We start from the raw sequence: 13,292 nt of genomic DNA, 5'->3' as shown, positions 1-13,292 counted from the left end.
AGTAAAGGAATTTTCCATCTACCATGTCCTATCAAGCTCAGAGACATTTTTACTTGCATCTGACCATCTGTGTGGATGTTCCCTTGATGCAGTTATGGCAGAATGGGGACATTATTTCATGAGGCATACAGCTGCCTTAGGAAATAAGTTAGAGAGCACATCTCAGGGTGTGATTTAGGAGTTTTAGATGTGATGGAAAACCATGCATAGGTGGCTTATTTGATCTCTTTGTCCTCTCCTTCTCTTTACTGTATAGCTTTCTAGAGATGCTATATTTGGGGATTAGGACGTTCTAGATCAGTTTGGAAAAACTGGCACAACATGATGCACAACTGCTATTTTGGGTTTAGGGGGAGATGGAAAATGGGTGCAGCCTTTGCTAGGTGTTTGTGTCTGTGCCTGGTAGCTCTGTGGCAGATCCCCCTATTTGAAACAATTGAACTATATCTGACCTTGCAGCCCTCTCCCTTCTATTTCCAGGCATATAGATTTTAGCCAGCAGGTCTCTGGTTAACCCCTCCTCACTGTTGTTTATTTCCTGCCACTCTGCAGACACACCACTGAGCATTAAGTATGTGAACTCAAAGACGCTTCCTCTCTCTTGTACAGTCTTAACAGCAAACAGTCACGAGCTGAGCTTCTCCAGGCAGAATTTCTACCTAAGAGACATAGATTTCAGGAGTATATGCCCTTTCTCTCACCCTTTTCAGACTTCATTAAAAGCATCCACTTCAAGAAACTACAACTGTGTTTATTCAAGCTTTGAATTTGGAAGTCGTGCTGGGATCCCTGCCACGGCACGCTTGAACCGTGAAACCCAGGTCAGTTCCATTTTTTGGTTTTCATGTACTGGCCCTGCGCTGCAGCTGTTTGAGCTACCAGGTCTCTGTGGAAGCAATACTTCTTTTAGCATGCAGAAAACATCGTATTTGATTTCATAACCTTACCTCTTGTTGTAGGTTTTGGGTTTTTTTGTACTACTAAACAAAATGTCAGGGTAACATGTCAGTGAACATAATACATTCAAAAAGTAACATGCTGACAGGCTCAAAAACAAAACGCTCTCTTTTAAACAGGCAGGAACTGCTCTGATTTTCCTTCCTGCCCACCAGGCTATACTTGGACTTGAGAAGACAGCTGTGCTTCATCTCCCTGTTGCTCTGTCACTGTGACTGCTGGCTATTGCACTATATAATGTGATCTTGGGCTGTGAGATATGACTAGTTTCAATCAATGTTCACTGAGGTTGGCTTTGTGACTCAAAGGCTACTAACTCAATAGCCCATTAGTTTTGTCAGTGAATCAACCCTCTCTCTCTTCAAACCTTCTATGGTGTTGAGGAGTTTGTGGGTTTTTCCTATTGCTAGAGAGAAAGATTCTGGGTTGCACTGAATGCAGCTGGAGGGGTGTTACTAGGTTTGCATGGGACACTTTCTGAAAACTGCCTTATTGTTGTTAATAATTCTACTCTAGATCTCAAATTCCAAATTCACACAGAGTTTGCATTTCTGAAACTTCATGTGAGTAGTCTTTTACTGCAAGGTGGATTTGCAGGGGGAAAATCAAAGTTAACAAAATTTGGTAGCTGCAATATTTGTTCCCCCTAAATGTGCATTGGAACACTCTGTTTGAAGGCACAGTATTGTTTGTCTGCTTATTGGGAAAAGATCTGGAGGCAGCAGTGCTTTATGCAAGAAATTTGTTGGTGTTTGATTTGCAGTTCTGCCTTTGCTTTAATTCCTGTTCCATGATCCGTAGTGATTGTATGCTTTGATGTTGCTAGAGTGCTCTTGGAGTAAGTGCTCCTCTCAGTGAAAATTATGCTGCTGTCAGTTTTTTAATGTTTCATACAATGGGTGAAGAATAATATGGAATACACCCAAACATGGGCATTTCATCAACATGAAACCTGTAGTTAGGGCCATTGTTCCAATCAGTCACCAAAGAGTCTGGAGAGCAAATACCATGTCCAGCTCCACATCTTCTCTGGCTCTTCCATGGTATTTTCAGTTCCTCTCTTCTAAGCATGTTTTCCTTCTTTCCAACTTTTTTCCTTTGTGTTTTTGTTCCTTGTTTAATTATTTTAGGTCAAGTCTGCAACAGCTGAACAGAATGCATTAAGGGTAAAGGTCTGTGATTTTCCTGTGGCACAAAAAATTATATGAAAAGATATATATATTTTTGGGTATTATATTTGGTCTAGGACAATGGGAAAATAGGTTCTGAGTGGCTGGAAATGTTGTAACTGCACCATTAATGTTTAATTACTATTGGCAGCCAAGAAGTGCTTTTCTGGATTAACCAGACACTCAGCTTCTGAGATGTGCATAGGTGCAAGAAAGTGATAAAGCTCATGAAACCACACCTCTGGGAGCATGTAATGAGATCTTTCCTGTGATATGCAAATTATGCTGCCAAGTTGCTGTGTAAACAATTCATGGGAGATGTAGTGAGAGGTAGTTAAATAACTGGATCACATATCAAAGATAAAATCCATCACTGGGAATGGAAAAATGTGTTAAAATAGTGGTTTTGCTATTAGAAATAAATAATGAACAGAAAAAAATCTTTGCCCAAAGCATATAGCAGCACTGAAGAGTAAATAGCAAATGATTTATCACAATTGTTGCAGTTCAGAGTAAACAAGCATTTAGGAAACCAGTGTGCACAGTTTGTGAAAACCAAGACCTAGTACAAGTAGTTTAGCCAATTATGCTGGTGTTTTCTTTTTTTTCTTTTTTTTCTTTTTTTTCTTTTTTTTTTTTTTTTTTTTAGAACTTCACAAATGTTAATTTGGTTACTTTTCAGGCAGAAGATATACACTGCTTACTTTTCAGTGATAAAACCAATTCATCATTTCTATTCTAAGCATGCACAAATACCTCAGGCAGCTGAGCAAAACATATTTCAGGGTCATATATAGCCATAGATCAATGAGTGTGAGCAAACTGTATTGACACCAGCAGAAGCTGAGCTCATGCCTTCAGCCTGAGTTTCTAATTTTTGTAAATTTTTGTATTTTATACTGTATGAGGAAAGGTTTCCAGATAATAGCACTCCTCCAATAAATCAAAGATTACTCTTTCACAAATGGTACTGAAGCCTTCATTGATTATCTGTCCAACTTCACTGTTCTTCCACAGAGGTCAATTCCTGTAGCACTTGTCTTCCCTCAGCCTTTTCCTATATCTGCTGTTCATTTAGATTCTGATGTAGCTCTGTTGAAGCCCAGTGAGAAGCCTTGTATCCCTCCTTAGTGGGAGCTGCAACATGTGCTAGAGTCCTAAGGGGCCAGCAGCAGAAAATTTAAGAAGGCAGCAGGGAATATTAAAACATCATGAGTCAAAGGAAATATTTTTGACTTGTGACTATTTTTTGTTTTGCTGCGTAGCAGGACTGATACTCTAGATAGAACGGTACAGTCACAATAAACAGATCCCACATTCAACAAATATATTGAATTCTGTTCTATGTTAATCACCAACAGAAACTATGTCAGATGATCTTCCACCAGGAACAATATCTCCTAATTAACAGTAATTAAGGTATATTATAACTACAGGAAATAAAAGTAGATGGATCTCTCTCCTGACATTTCATATTTGGATTTTTTTTTTTCTAAGTCTCTTAATATGTTTCAATTAATGATAACAGAGGCCAGGCCATTCTCAGTGATGGATCTGTGAATCTTAGTACCAGTGAGATGAGATGAAGCATGAATCTTTCCATCCTTAAACTCCCCTTAGAAACATGAATGAATTCCAATTAAACTGAATTTACTAGCACAAATGTTGATTATGAGGAAGCTAAGGGTCAAGGCTTGATTGCCTTATCCTGTAAAGTGCAAAAACCTGTGCCAGACATGACAAGAAAGTCAGATGGCCTGTCTGCAGAGTCTTCAGAAGTCCTGTAGCCATTCATAACAGGTATGGCATTTCTTTTCATTCACTGAGAAGTCATACAAAACTGTTTTGTTCAGGCCCTATTTGAACAAGCAGATTTTTAATTTTAGTGCCCCAAAAAGGTTTTATCATCCAGAAAATTATTGCTTCTCTTTCTGCTCTGTGGCAGATACCCAGTCTTCACCAATTAATAAGCATTTGGAGACCTAGTCAGTAGTAAACCTGAGGTATAGTCTTTGTATAGATAGCTTAACAATTAAGACATATAAACTATTCCTGAATGAAAGGAAATTGCCAACTTTAAAGAAGGAATTGTCTAGCTCAGGCATTTCTGGCCGTGTAATTAAACTAAATACGCCGCTTCCTTGCCCCTAGTCACAGTTGTCCTAAAGAAGATTAACAACATTGAATTTCTACTCAGGCTGAAGTCTTGTTTGTACCTTGAAATATGGACCCTGAAATAACATGACAGTGCACTCCAACTCCATCTAGTGACTCCTCCCAAACTCAATGATACTTCATGGTGTGCCAGTGATGCACTTTGCAGTATCTCCAACCCGCAGGACTCAGGGAGGAGTTCACTATTTTGAAGATGAGGATAGATGAAACCAGGTTTCTGCAGAGTTTACTATGGTGTACAGATATTTGTCTGAAGTAATCTATTAGATGTCATAGAGCATATACTATCAGAAGATCTTGCATAGAACACTGAGGAGAAAAAAAGATGAAAAGCCTGTTTCCCACGATATTCCACTGAGCAACTCTATTATGATCTGGCCTTAATTTAAGTGATCTACTATATTTGTGGTTGCACAACATAATCATGTTCCTGGGATTGTTATTTCTTTCTGTCATTTATTTTTAGCTACCTCCATTCTCTGCAACTTCTTAAACAAAATATTTCTTAGATTTATTTAAATTGTGTTCTCAAGGACAATTGTAATTCACCTTATCTAACTGAGAAACAGCATGATTACAAACTTTTAGTTTTCTTTTAAGATACCACTAAACATTTTCTTTTTGTGTCTCATATTTTTCCTGCATCTTATGTGCCCACACTTGCTTTATCACATGCAGGAAATATTTTTATACGCTGGTGCTATGCATGACTATGAAAGGAGCTGTAGATAGAACAAGATGAGATACAGGCTGTAATTTACACCTGACAGAGTGTGAATTTCATTGCAAGTGCTTTTAAAGGAAACTTGCTATTTTCTCCACGTTCAGATAAACAGTAATTCCATAGGAAATTATGATAATTGGGGTTTTTTTGTTTTGTTTATTCCACTCTGCTTTAGTATTGAATTTTATGGGGAAAGAATATTCCTCAACCTAATGCAATCCTGTGTTTTCTGCAGGCCTGGGTCGTGGTCCTGTCATGCTGTAGCCACCCTATAATCAGAGAACAACCTGACTAGGCAAGATTAATAAAGTCTAGGATAAAGAAAGTGTAATCACACCACTTCATGGGTGGGGGATGATGGTTTAAATTACTTGCCAAAGGTGTGTTGCAGACATATATGAGGAACAGGAGTCTCCTGGATCCCTGTCAAGTTTCTTTTTCATTTCTAGAGAACTGGAGACCTGTATTTGTTTTGGCTGAATTGCAATTTGGATAGGTTGGAAGACATTTGGAGGCAGAAGGGATCTATTAAGTCTTTCCCACCAAAAGAAATATTAGTAGGCAATTAAAAGAATAACAAATGGGACCCATTCAAAATGCTCCTCTTGCATTCACGTTGCTCTGAGCTTCAGGCAAGAAAGTACATAGAGGTCATTTAACCCTACCATTATATATCAGAAGCTGCTAGGGTCAGCAGTGGTCTCACAAAGCATTTTCCATTCAGACCATAAATTCCAAGGACAGGGCTTTGTCCTCTACATGTATCTGCTTTGCACTTCCTGTAGTATCACCTGGATAAACAAGGGCAGTTCATATTCCTTTCAGTTTAATCTCTTGCATCATTGCCATTATTTTGATTAATTTGATACTGCAGATCTTTAGAGAACAAAGAAACCATTAACAGCACGAGCAGAGATGGTGCCAAAGAGGCCTGGACACTGACCCTGGCACTCTGTTCTCCTCCTGTGTGCCAGAAGAGCACTGTGCTGCTGTAGTGGCCATCCAGTTACACTGGGGAAGCTGATGGAAACTGCTGCACCCCAGAGCCCTCTACATAGGCCGTGTCCTCTGCATATTCAAGGGTTGAGTCAAGATTGACTCCAAGAGAGCTTGGTACATAAATTTTCTGGATGACGATATAAACAAACAAGTCAAAAGCCATGACATACCATATTCGTAGCTACAGGCCAAATGCTTTATTCATAATGTTGCAGTGAAAGTATTAACATTGCATTTGTTTAAAAAGTAACTAGGAGGCCATTTGTGACCCTTATAATACACATGTGGAGCAGTGCTCTGCTGGTTTACACTGGTTATGTTTTGCTTTATATTTTCCAGAGGGTCAATTTGCAAGGATCTTTACTGCTATTTATGAATATAAGTAACTAATTTACCAAAGTTTCACAAGGTGGCTTCATGGCTTTCGCTTCATGGTTAAAAGTTCTGCAAATCTTTTGGTCTTCTTGTTGACTTCAGATTGTTTCTGATTTTATCTTGACGGCTAGAAATACTGTATTACAGTAAATAAATACATTATTCTTGTTATTACTTTACCAACACAGATAAAGGTAAATTCTCTGCCCTGAAGAGCTTATAATTCAAATTTTAAAAGACAGACAAATGTACAACATTTTGAAAAATGGTGGATGACAGGATTACTAACTACGTGAAAGAGGTGGAAGGGCTGCATGAGGAGAGAGAAGAATGCTACGATCATCATTATTCCTAGTTTTCCAACACAGTGACACCTTAAAAGCCTCAAATGGGATGAAAGCCTGGCTGCACAAGGGGCTATGCAGAAGCCTGCCAAGGGGGTGGCCTCGTCTCTGTGTTTTAGAGCAGTGCTGCCTTGCTGATATTCCTGCCTGGAAGGCACCTGGCTAAAGGCAGCATCAGTACAATTAAACAAAGAATGCCTCATTTCCAGTAGGTTTTAGCCCTGCCTGAGGGAAAATCAACATAATTTCCTGCCCTGAAGAATTGTAACTGAAATTGAAGAAAAGAAATGTGCATTCAAGAAGACAGTTTCACAGAAAGGGTAGTGGAAGGATTGCTGACTAGGTAAAGGTATGGCAGGACCACCTGGAGGGAAGAAGGGTTTTTAGCATCATTAGATTCACCCTGATCTGCAGCTCTAGCCTTCTCCATCCTGACCCCCTGACAGCTAGTTACAAGGCAGAAGCATCAAAATAATTTTTGTTGCCTGATCATAGTTGAAGCATGCATAGTAGCTGCTGTTTTCCTGATCTGACCTCATGTTAACTGTGGAATTGCTTCTCCCTCAGTGCCCACAGAGTATGTAATAATCCTAAATTTATGTAACTTGCTAGTGATCCCATAAACAACTGTTTAGAAAACAGGCAAAATTCCTGGCTCTGCTTAGCAACTTAATTCAGCCTCTGAGGAAAGCTAATGGGTATGTGGCAGCTCAAAGACCCTGGAAGCTCTGCTTTGTCCAGTGGGAGGTGGAACATACTCACCATTTCCCTCATTTATCTACAGCAAACTACCTCGTAAATCAGAAAGGACAGAGGGAAACTCCCTGTTGCTGTCCTCACTTCTGGTTCAAAAACAGATGCTGTCCCCAAATATGGCAGGAATGATGAAGAAAGCCAGGAGCAACCTTTGCAAGGCTGGTGGGCAGAAACAGGGGACTGTGATAGCCCAGAGGTGTGTGATTTACACTGATCTTCAAACTGTGAATTGCAAGGAGCAAGAAAGTTAAGTGTCTGTTAAAGAAATGGGGCTGGGGAGATGGGATTAATCATTTAGAAGTAGAAAGAAAAGGTCCAGAATGAATTTTCTCTCCAGAAAAAAGCAGATCACAGTTGTAGGAATGTGTTAGAGTGGGCAGCTCCTGCTGTCAAACACTAATAGTTATATGTTGGCATATTCACTGGGGATGGACAGAAAAATAATCAGAAAGACAACCATCTCTCTCTCTCTTTAATTTGTATGTATCTATATCTGGGGACATTCTCATGAGCTATTGCAAACTGAGTCGTGCTTTCTGTTGTCCTGCAGCTCACTGTGCCAGAGTTATCAGGCAAAGGACAGGAGTGGAAGCCAAGTCCCTCAGGACTGAGTGTCTTGCTGGGATTCATATGGCATGCAGGTAGCAGAGTGACAACTGAGCTCCCAAGGCACAGTTAGCTCAGCCCAGGTCATCTCATCCCATGGGTGTCTGACAAAACAGATGTTCATATCCAAAACTGCAGCGTAGACTTTCAGCCAGGGGAGTGAGATGTGCACCTCCAAGGTGAGCTTCACTGCCTGGCAAGGGAGGTGTCTGAAACAGGCTGGCAGAAGCACCTGGTTCTCCCTGTTAGCAATGACAACAGTAAGAAAGCTCAAGTATAGATGTCTACATTGGCAGACTTTAGGTGAGGTGAATCCCTGCCTTCCCTAATACAAGAGCAAAGTGTAACAAACAGTAACTTCTTGGCTGTGAAGAGATATTTGGGTGAGAGAATTGCCCATGGCAGATTAAGGCAAGAGATGTGCCTACCTTGCAAGGGGAGTGTGGAGTCGATGGATGAAAACAAAATAATGCAAAGAAAAGCAAGAAAAAGTGTTATGAGGTAAATGGAGAATAGGAGGTATAGTAAGAGGGATGGAAAGATTGCAAGATAAATGAGCCCAGGGAGCACACTGGCAATTTAGATCTTGTAGCTGGAGAAAATATCCTGAGTGTGATGTGCTAAAAGGGGATGGCAGCTTTCAGAGTGAGGACAGATGTAAGCTGATAGAAGAGGTAGTGACTTTTTCTCTTAAGCAAAATTTATCACCAGAAACCTTCAATTAAAACAAACAAAACAAGCCTAAATCTCTTTTCCAGATTTTCACTGAACAGCCATCACTGAGAGAATACTTGATGGTATTGCATAAAATTTTGATCAATATGACTTTAGACTGCTTTAATATTCTGCAAAAAGTGCTCTGCAGATCTCCCTTGCATTTAACAAAGGACACTTAGATGTGTGTCACCTCTTGCCATAATTTGACCCAGTGATAAAAGTGTATTTTAAAAATATGAAAATAGTTTGACTGACAGGTTTGGGTTTTTTTCCCCCCAATGAATGTCTGCCTGAAAAGACAGGCTGCCTTAACTCCAGGAGTTCAATTATACAGACTTTGAAGGAGAAGAAAAATGATAATGTATGCATTTTAGAAACTTCTAAAAAGTTACTTAAAATAGACTTTCCTTACATAATGTTGCCATGTGAAATGCAACGGTATCCTGGTCTGCTGGGACTAGGAGACAGCCGTCTGTGTTCCTTTGGAAATTCAATTTGAAGGCACCCCTGCCTCTGGTGGTCTGTGGCAGTCCCTGGGGCTCTGCCACAGACACGGCTTACCTGTCAAGCTGTTCATTTTTTCAGGAGGCGACATGGGAATTATTTCACTTTAGGTTAGCCAGGAAGCTAAAATACTCATTCTGGAAGTGTGTCCTCGTTTGCTTTGGTCTCTTTTCCCCCACTTTTGTCTGAGTTTTTAAAAACACTCAACCAAACAACCCTTTGTATTTCAGCTTGATGTAGGTTTAGTAGGCATGAAGCAAGAATATTGTGTGTGGTACAGTGAGTGAGAGAAGATATTTGATAGGTGTAGTGCATTTATATAGGTATTCTCTCAAGCCCAAAAAGATAAGAAAGAGTATGTGAAGTCCATATGACTCCCCCAGGTACTTTATGGCATGAAGAAGGCATTCCAGTGCCTCTCATTTCAGTGTTCTGCCTTTCAATTAAGCTGCTGAAGTGTCTTTGTTCAAAATCTTCTTCGAATGCTTCCCCTTTTGTCTGAAATGCAGTGGTGTGGGATGTCATGTTTCTAAAATAATCACTGGCCTTTAGTAGAAAGTAGTGTGATTAAAGGCTTGCTATTAAAATACTGCTGTAAATAATTAAAACATTTCAGAATATTTGTTTTTCTTAAATATAAATGAAGGGAAAATGCAGCATTTAAAGAAAGGATTGTCCTAATTTAGTCAGTAAGTCACTGTTCTTTTAAATGGGAAGCAAGTGAGTCACAATTGCAAGCCATCTTGGCAGGGTGAAAAACAGAGATGCAATCATCAATTCACAACAGTGTTTTGTGTTCAAGGAATAATCAGACCTGTTTTTATCAAGGCTCTGCTAGCCAGCAATATGGCTTTTTTTTTTCCTGTTCCAGATGATTTTGGAACTGCATATGCTTTTTCAGTAAGTAAGCTGGACTTCTATAATGCTTTGCTTAATGTGCCTCCAGAATCTGTTATTTATAGGCTTCAGCATAATCAGACTGCAGCTGCTAAAATACACGCAAAACAAAAAGCACATTTGTAACCTGTTAAGGTTTTGCTCTGAGATGCCACTGAAATCTGGGATTTACCATGAAATATTACCGAGTGACCTTTCAAGGAGCATCACCAGAGAATACCTGTTTATCTTGGAGATTTCTGTTTTATTTTTCTTTCTCTGTTGAAATCTTGCAGTGCTCTGCTTTCCAAGGGAATTCTGGCCTTTGTGTGTACCATGTGTTATCTTCAAGACGTGGTGGGACAATGGATTTAAGTAATGCAGCATCTCAAATGAGCAGTTCTTCCAGAAAATATGTTTTGTAAAAATTGACTTTGTTGAATTTAGAGGGAAACTGTTTTATTTTGTTATAACTGTTATATTGTGATTTTTCTCTAAATTGTCTTAATCCTATCAGTATGGACATGATTTATTCATTAACTGTTTTTTCAGTGAAAATTGGTGGAAAGTATCCCTTGCAATCATGGAAAAACCTACATATTTGGTTTACATAGTTAAAAGTGAAATGTCTTAATCCACCAGCACATATTTTATGAGTTTATAAAATGACTATGTAGGTTTTTAGTGGCATAATCTAGAATGAAAAAAGGTGCTTTAAATCATTTATAAGACAAAAAATTGGAAAGGTTACGTGAGTGAACACAAAACCAGAGCTCTTATTTAGGCTCTAGGAGAGCTTATCTTCCCTAGCTTGTGCTTAATGAAGCTGTTTTCTTAAGGAAAGTGCTGGTTCCTGCAGAATTAATCTTTACTTTCAAATGCCTCCTGTAAGAGGGAGTTGTGGCAGAAAAATCCATGTAAACAGGGTGACTCTGGAGATGCTGGAAACCAGCTTGTCTTTGCAGTAGAGCTGCAGGGAGATGAAGCATAGTAGATGCATACGTTAGGATCCCCTCCCAGAAAAAAAGATTTTGTTCCAAAAAAGCCTTGGTACCTGATGTAATTTTTTACTTGCTGTAGTAAATTCATTTTTGCAAATAGTTGCAAGAAATATGTTTTCCTTCAATTTGTTATGAATTTCTGAATTTAGGTGACATTTTCTAGGTGTTAACATACCATTAACCATGGAAAAGAATGCCTCTTCTTGTAACACTGCATATGCAATAATATCAAAAATACTTCTAAAAGCCATCTTTGGAATCAATTGGAGATGCTGTTTTTTTTTTTTCATGTAGCCCAGGTAGGGTGGCTGTGGCATAAAAATATAATTTTCATTGTTGCTAGTCCCATTTTTCTTCTTCATTGTAAGATAGTCAGAAAGAAATGAACAGTGACTTACAGCATATCCTTGTCTAGCTTTTCTTTCTATTTTCCCTTCTTTACTGGTATTCCTGTATGCAGCTGGAGAAACAAAAGCACTGTGAAGAATCGGTACAAAACACTTGATATATTTTAGAAGACAGCTGGAGGTAGCCTGATAAATGACCTGTACTTTGGCAGGTCAGGTGGAGTGTGACCAACCTAATGACCACTGTCCTATGAATCACAGTGAATAGTAACAAACACTTTGAAATTGCCATTCTTTTAAGAACAGGAAAACTCATCTAGATATAACAGTTCACAAGATTCCACATTGTTCCTTTCCATCTGTGTTTCCTCAAGAATCAGCACCAATAGCATTTAATGACTTTCTGACTTGTACTCCAAGGTTTCAAAAGGTTGACACCATCAGTTTTTTCCTTGAAGGATTTAATGGTCACAAAAATTAGACAAAGTGCTGAAATGACTTAAGGTCACTCAGCAGGTCGGTGTCAGAGTTGGGCAGAGAACCTCCTCCTTGCATCCCAGGGCTGGCTGCTGACCCGGGCACTCCGCAGAGCCTCGTTACAGTGGTGCATTTAATCAGCTTCACTCCATGTTGTAACTCATTGCGGTGTTATGGATATCTAAAGGGTAGGATTTTAACTTCACAATCTGCTGTTATTGAATTAGTTTTATGTTATGTTAATTTCTTTGTCTCATGGCATTCATTGCCTGTGATAATTGATGCACAATATATAACCGACTTCTGTATTCATTTGGGTAACTGCATTTAATTGCCTGGTATAAAATATGTTCACTAAGTACAATCTGCTATGACTGCTATGACTGAGAAGTGCTCATTGGTATGGACTTGAGGATGCTTTATCTTCCTGACAACCTGTCTGAGGGAAGTCTAAATGTCTCTTGCAATTCACCGTCCAAGGACTGGTACTTGTATCATGTCTGCAAAGAGACCACCAAAAAAGTATAATGTGAAATCGCTTTACAAAATGCTTGGCATCAAAATTTTGTTCATCAGAAGTTCTCAAATCAGGAAGTTTTTATTAATGTCTCTGCCTCTCCCAAACATCAAGGAATAGCAGAGCCCAGAATATTTTATACATTTTCTCCTGTAAATCAGGATTATGGCTTTATTTGCTTGTGAAGTTACTCCCCTGAAGTAGGGCTACTCCCATGCACAAATGTTTATAAAAACAGATTCTTTTACATATATCTTCAGGTCATTAATGCCCGGAGGAGTATTAGTGAATTGTAAATCAGGAATGCTCTCTCTAAAGGTGTGATGTCAGTGAAGTGGTGTTGGTTAATGCCTGCTCAGGCTACACAAGATCCCTGCATAAGCTTACACTTTCTTGCCTGTTTAACCAGTAACTGTGATTAAATTTATTATTAAGAAAGCCAGAATCTTTGCTAGTAAATGTATTCCTCATCAAAGTTAGGATTTTGCTTTTTGCATGACATTAGAGAGTGGGTTTGTTTGCTTTCCTTGCTTGTTTTATTTCCAGTGTCATGAAGGATATAATAGTGCAGTGTCTGAGCTACACAAAGAAATGCTGAAATTTGCCCAAAGCTGATTTTATTTTAAGCATTAATGAAACCTTCTCTATACAAATTTTCAGAATTAGCTTCTTAAACAAAAGCTAATGTTTAAGTCTAAATCAGGTTTGTAATGCCTGTGAGACTATTTTTGCCATATTATGTTGCTCT

The 13,292-nt window shown here is 39.0% G+C and overlaps 1 protein-coding gene across 9 annotated transcripts in view; it reads left to right on the top strand.

The window, feature by feature from the left end:
- The window catches only part of ENOX1 (ecto-NOX disulfide-thiol exchanger 1), a 364,143-nt gene that overhangs the window by 214,824 nt on the left and 136,027 nt on the right, over positions 1–13,292 (top strand). For 2 of the 9 annotated variants that reach the window (XM_077781384.1, XM_021530836.3), the window contains one exon: positions 711–821. The exons of the other annotated variants lie outside the window; for them this stretch is intronic. The gene's annotated coding sequence lies outside the window, so the exon portion shown is untranslated. The remainder of the gene's footprint in view (positions 1–710; positions 822–13,292) is intronic. 9 annotated transcript variants of the gene reach the window in all.

This window comes from Lonchura striata, chromosome 2 (genome assembly GCF_046129695.1).
Source record: "Lonchura striata isolate bLonStr1 chromosome 2, bLonStr1.mat, whole genome shotgun sequence".
Taxonomy (NCBI): Eukaryota; Metazoa; Chordata; class Aves; order Passeriformes; family Estrildidae; genus Lonchura; species Lonchura striata.
Note: the sequence above shows the minus strand (reverse complement) of the source record. Positions and strands in the feature narration are given on the sequence as shown.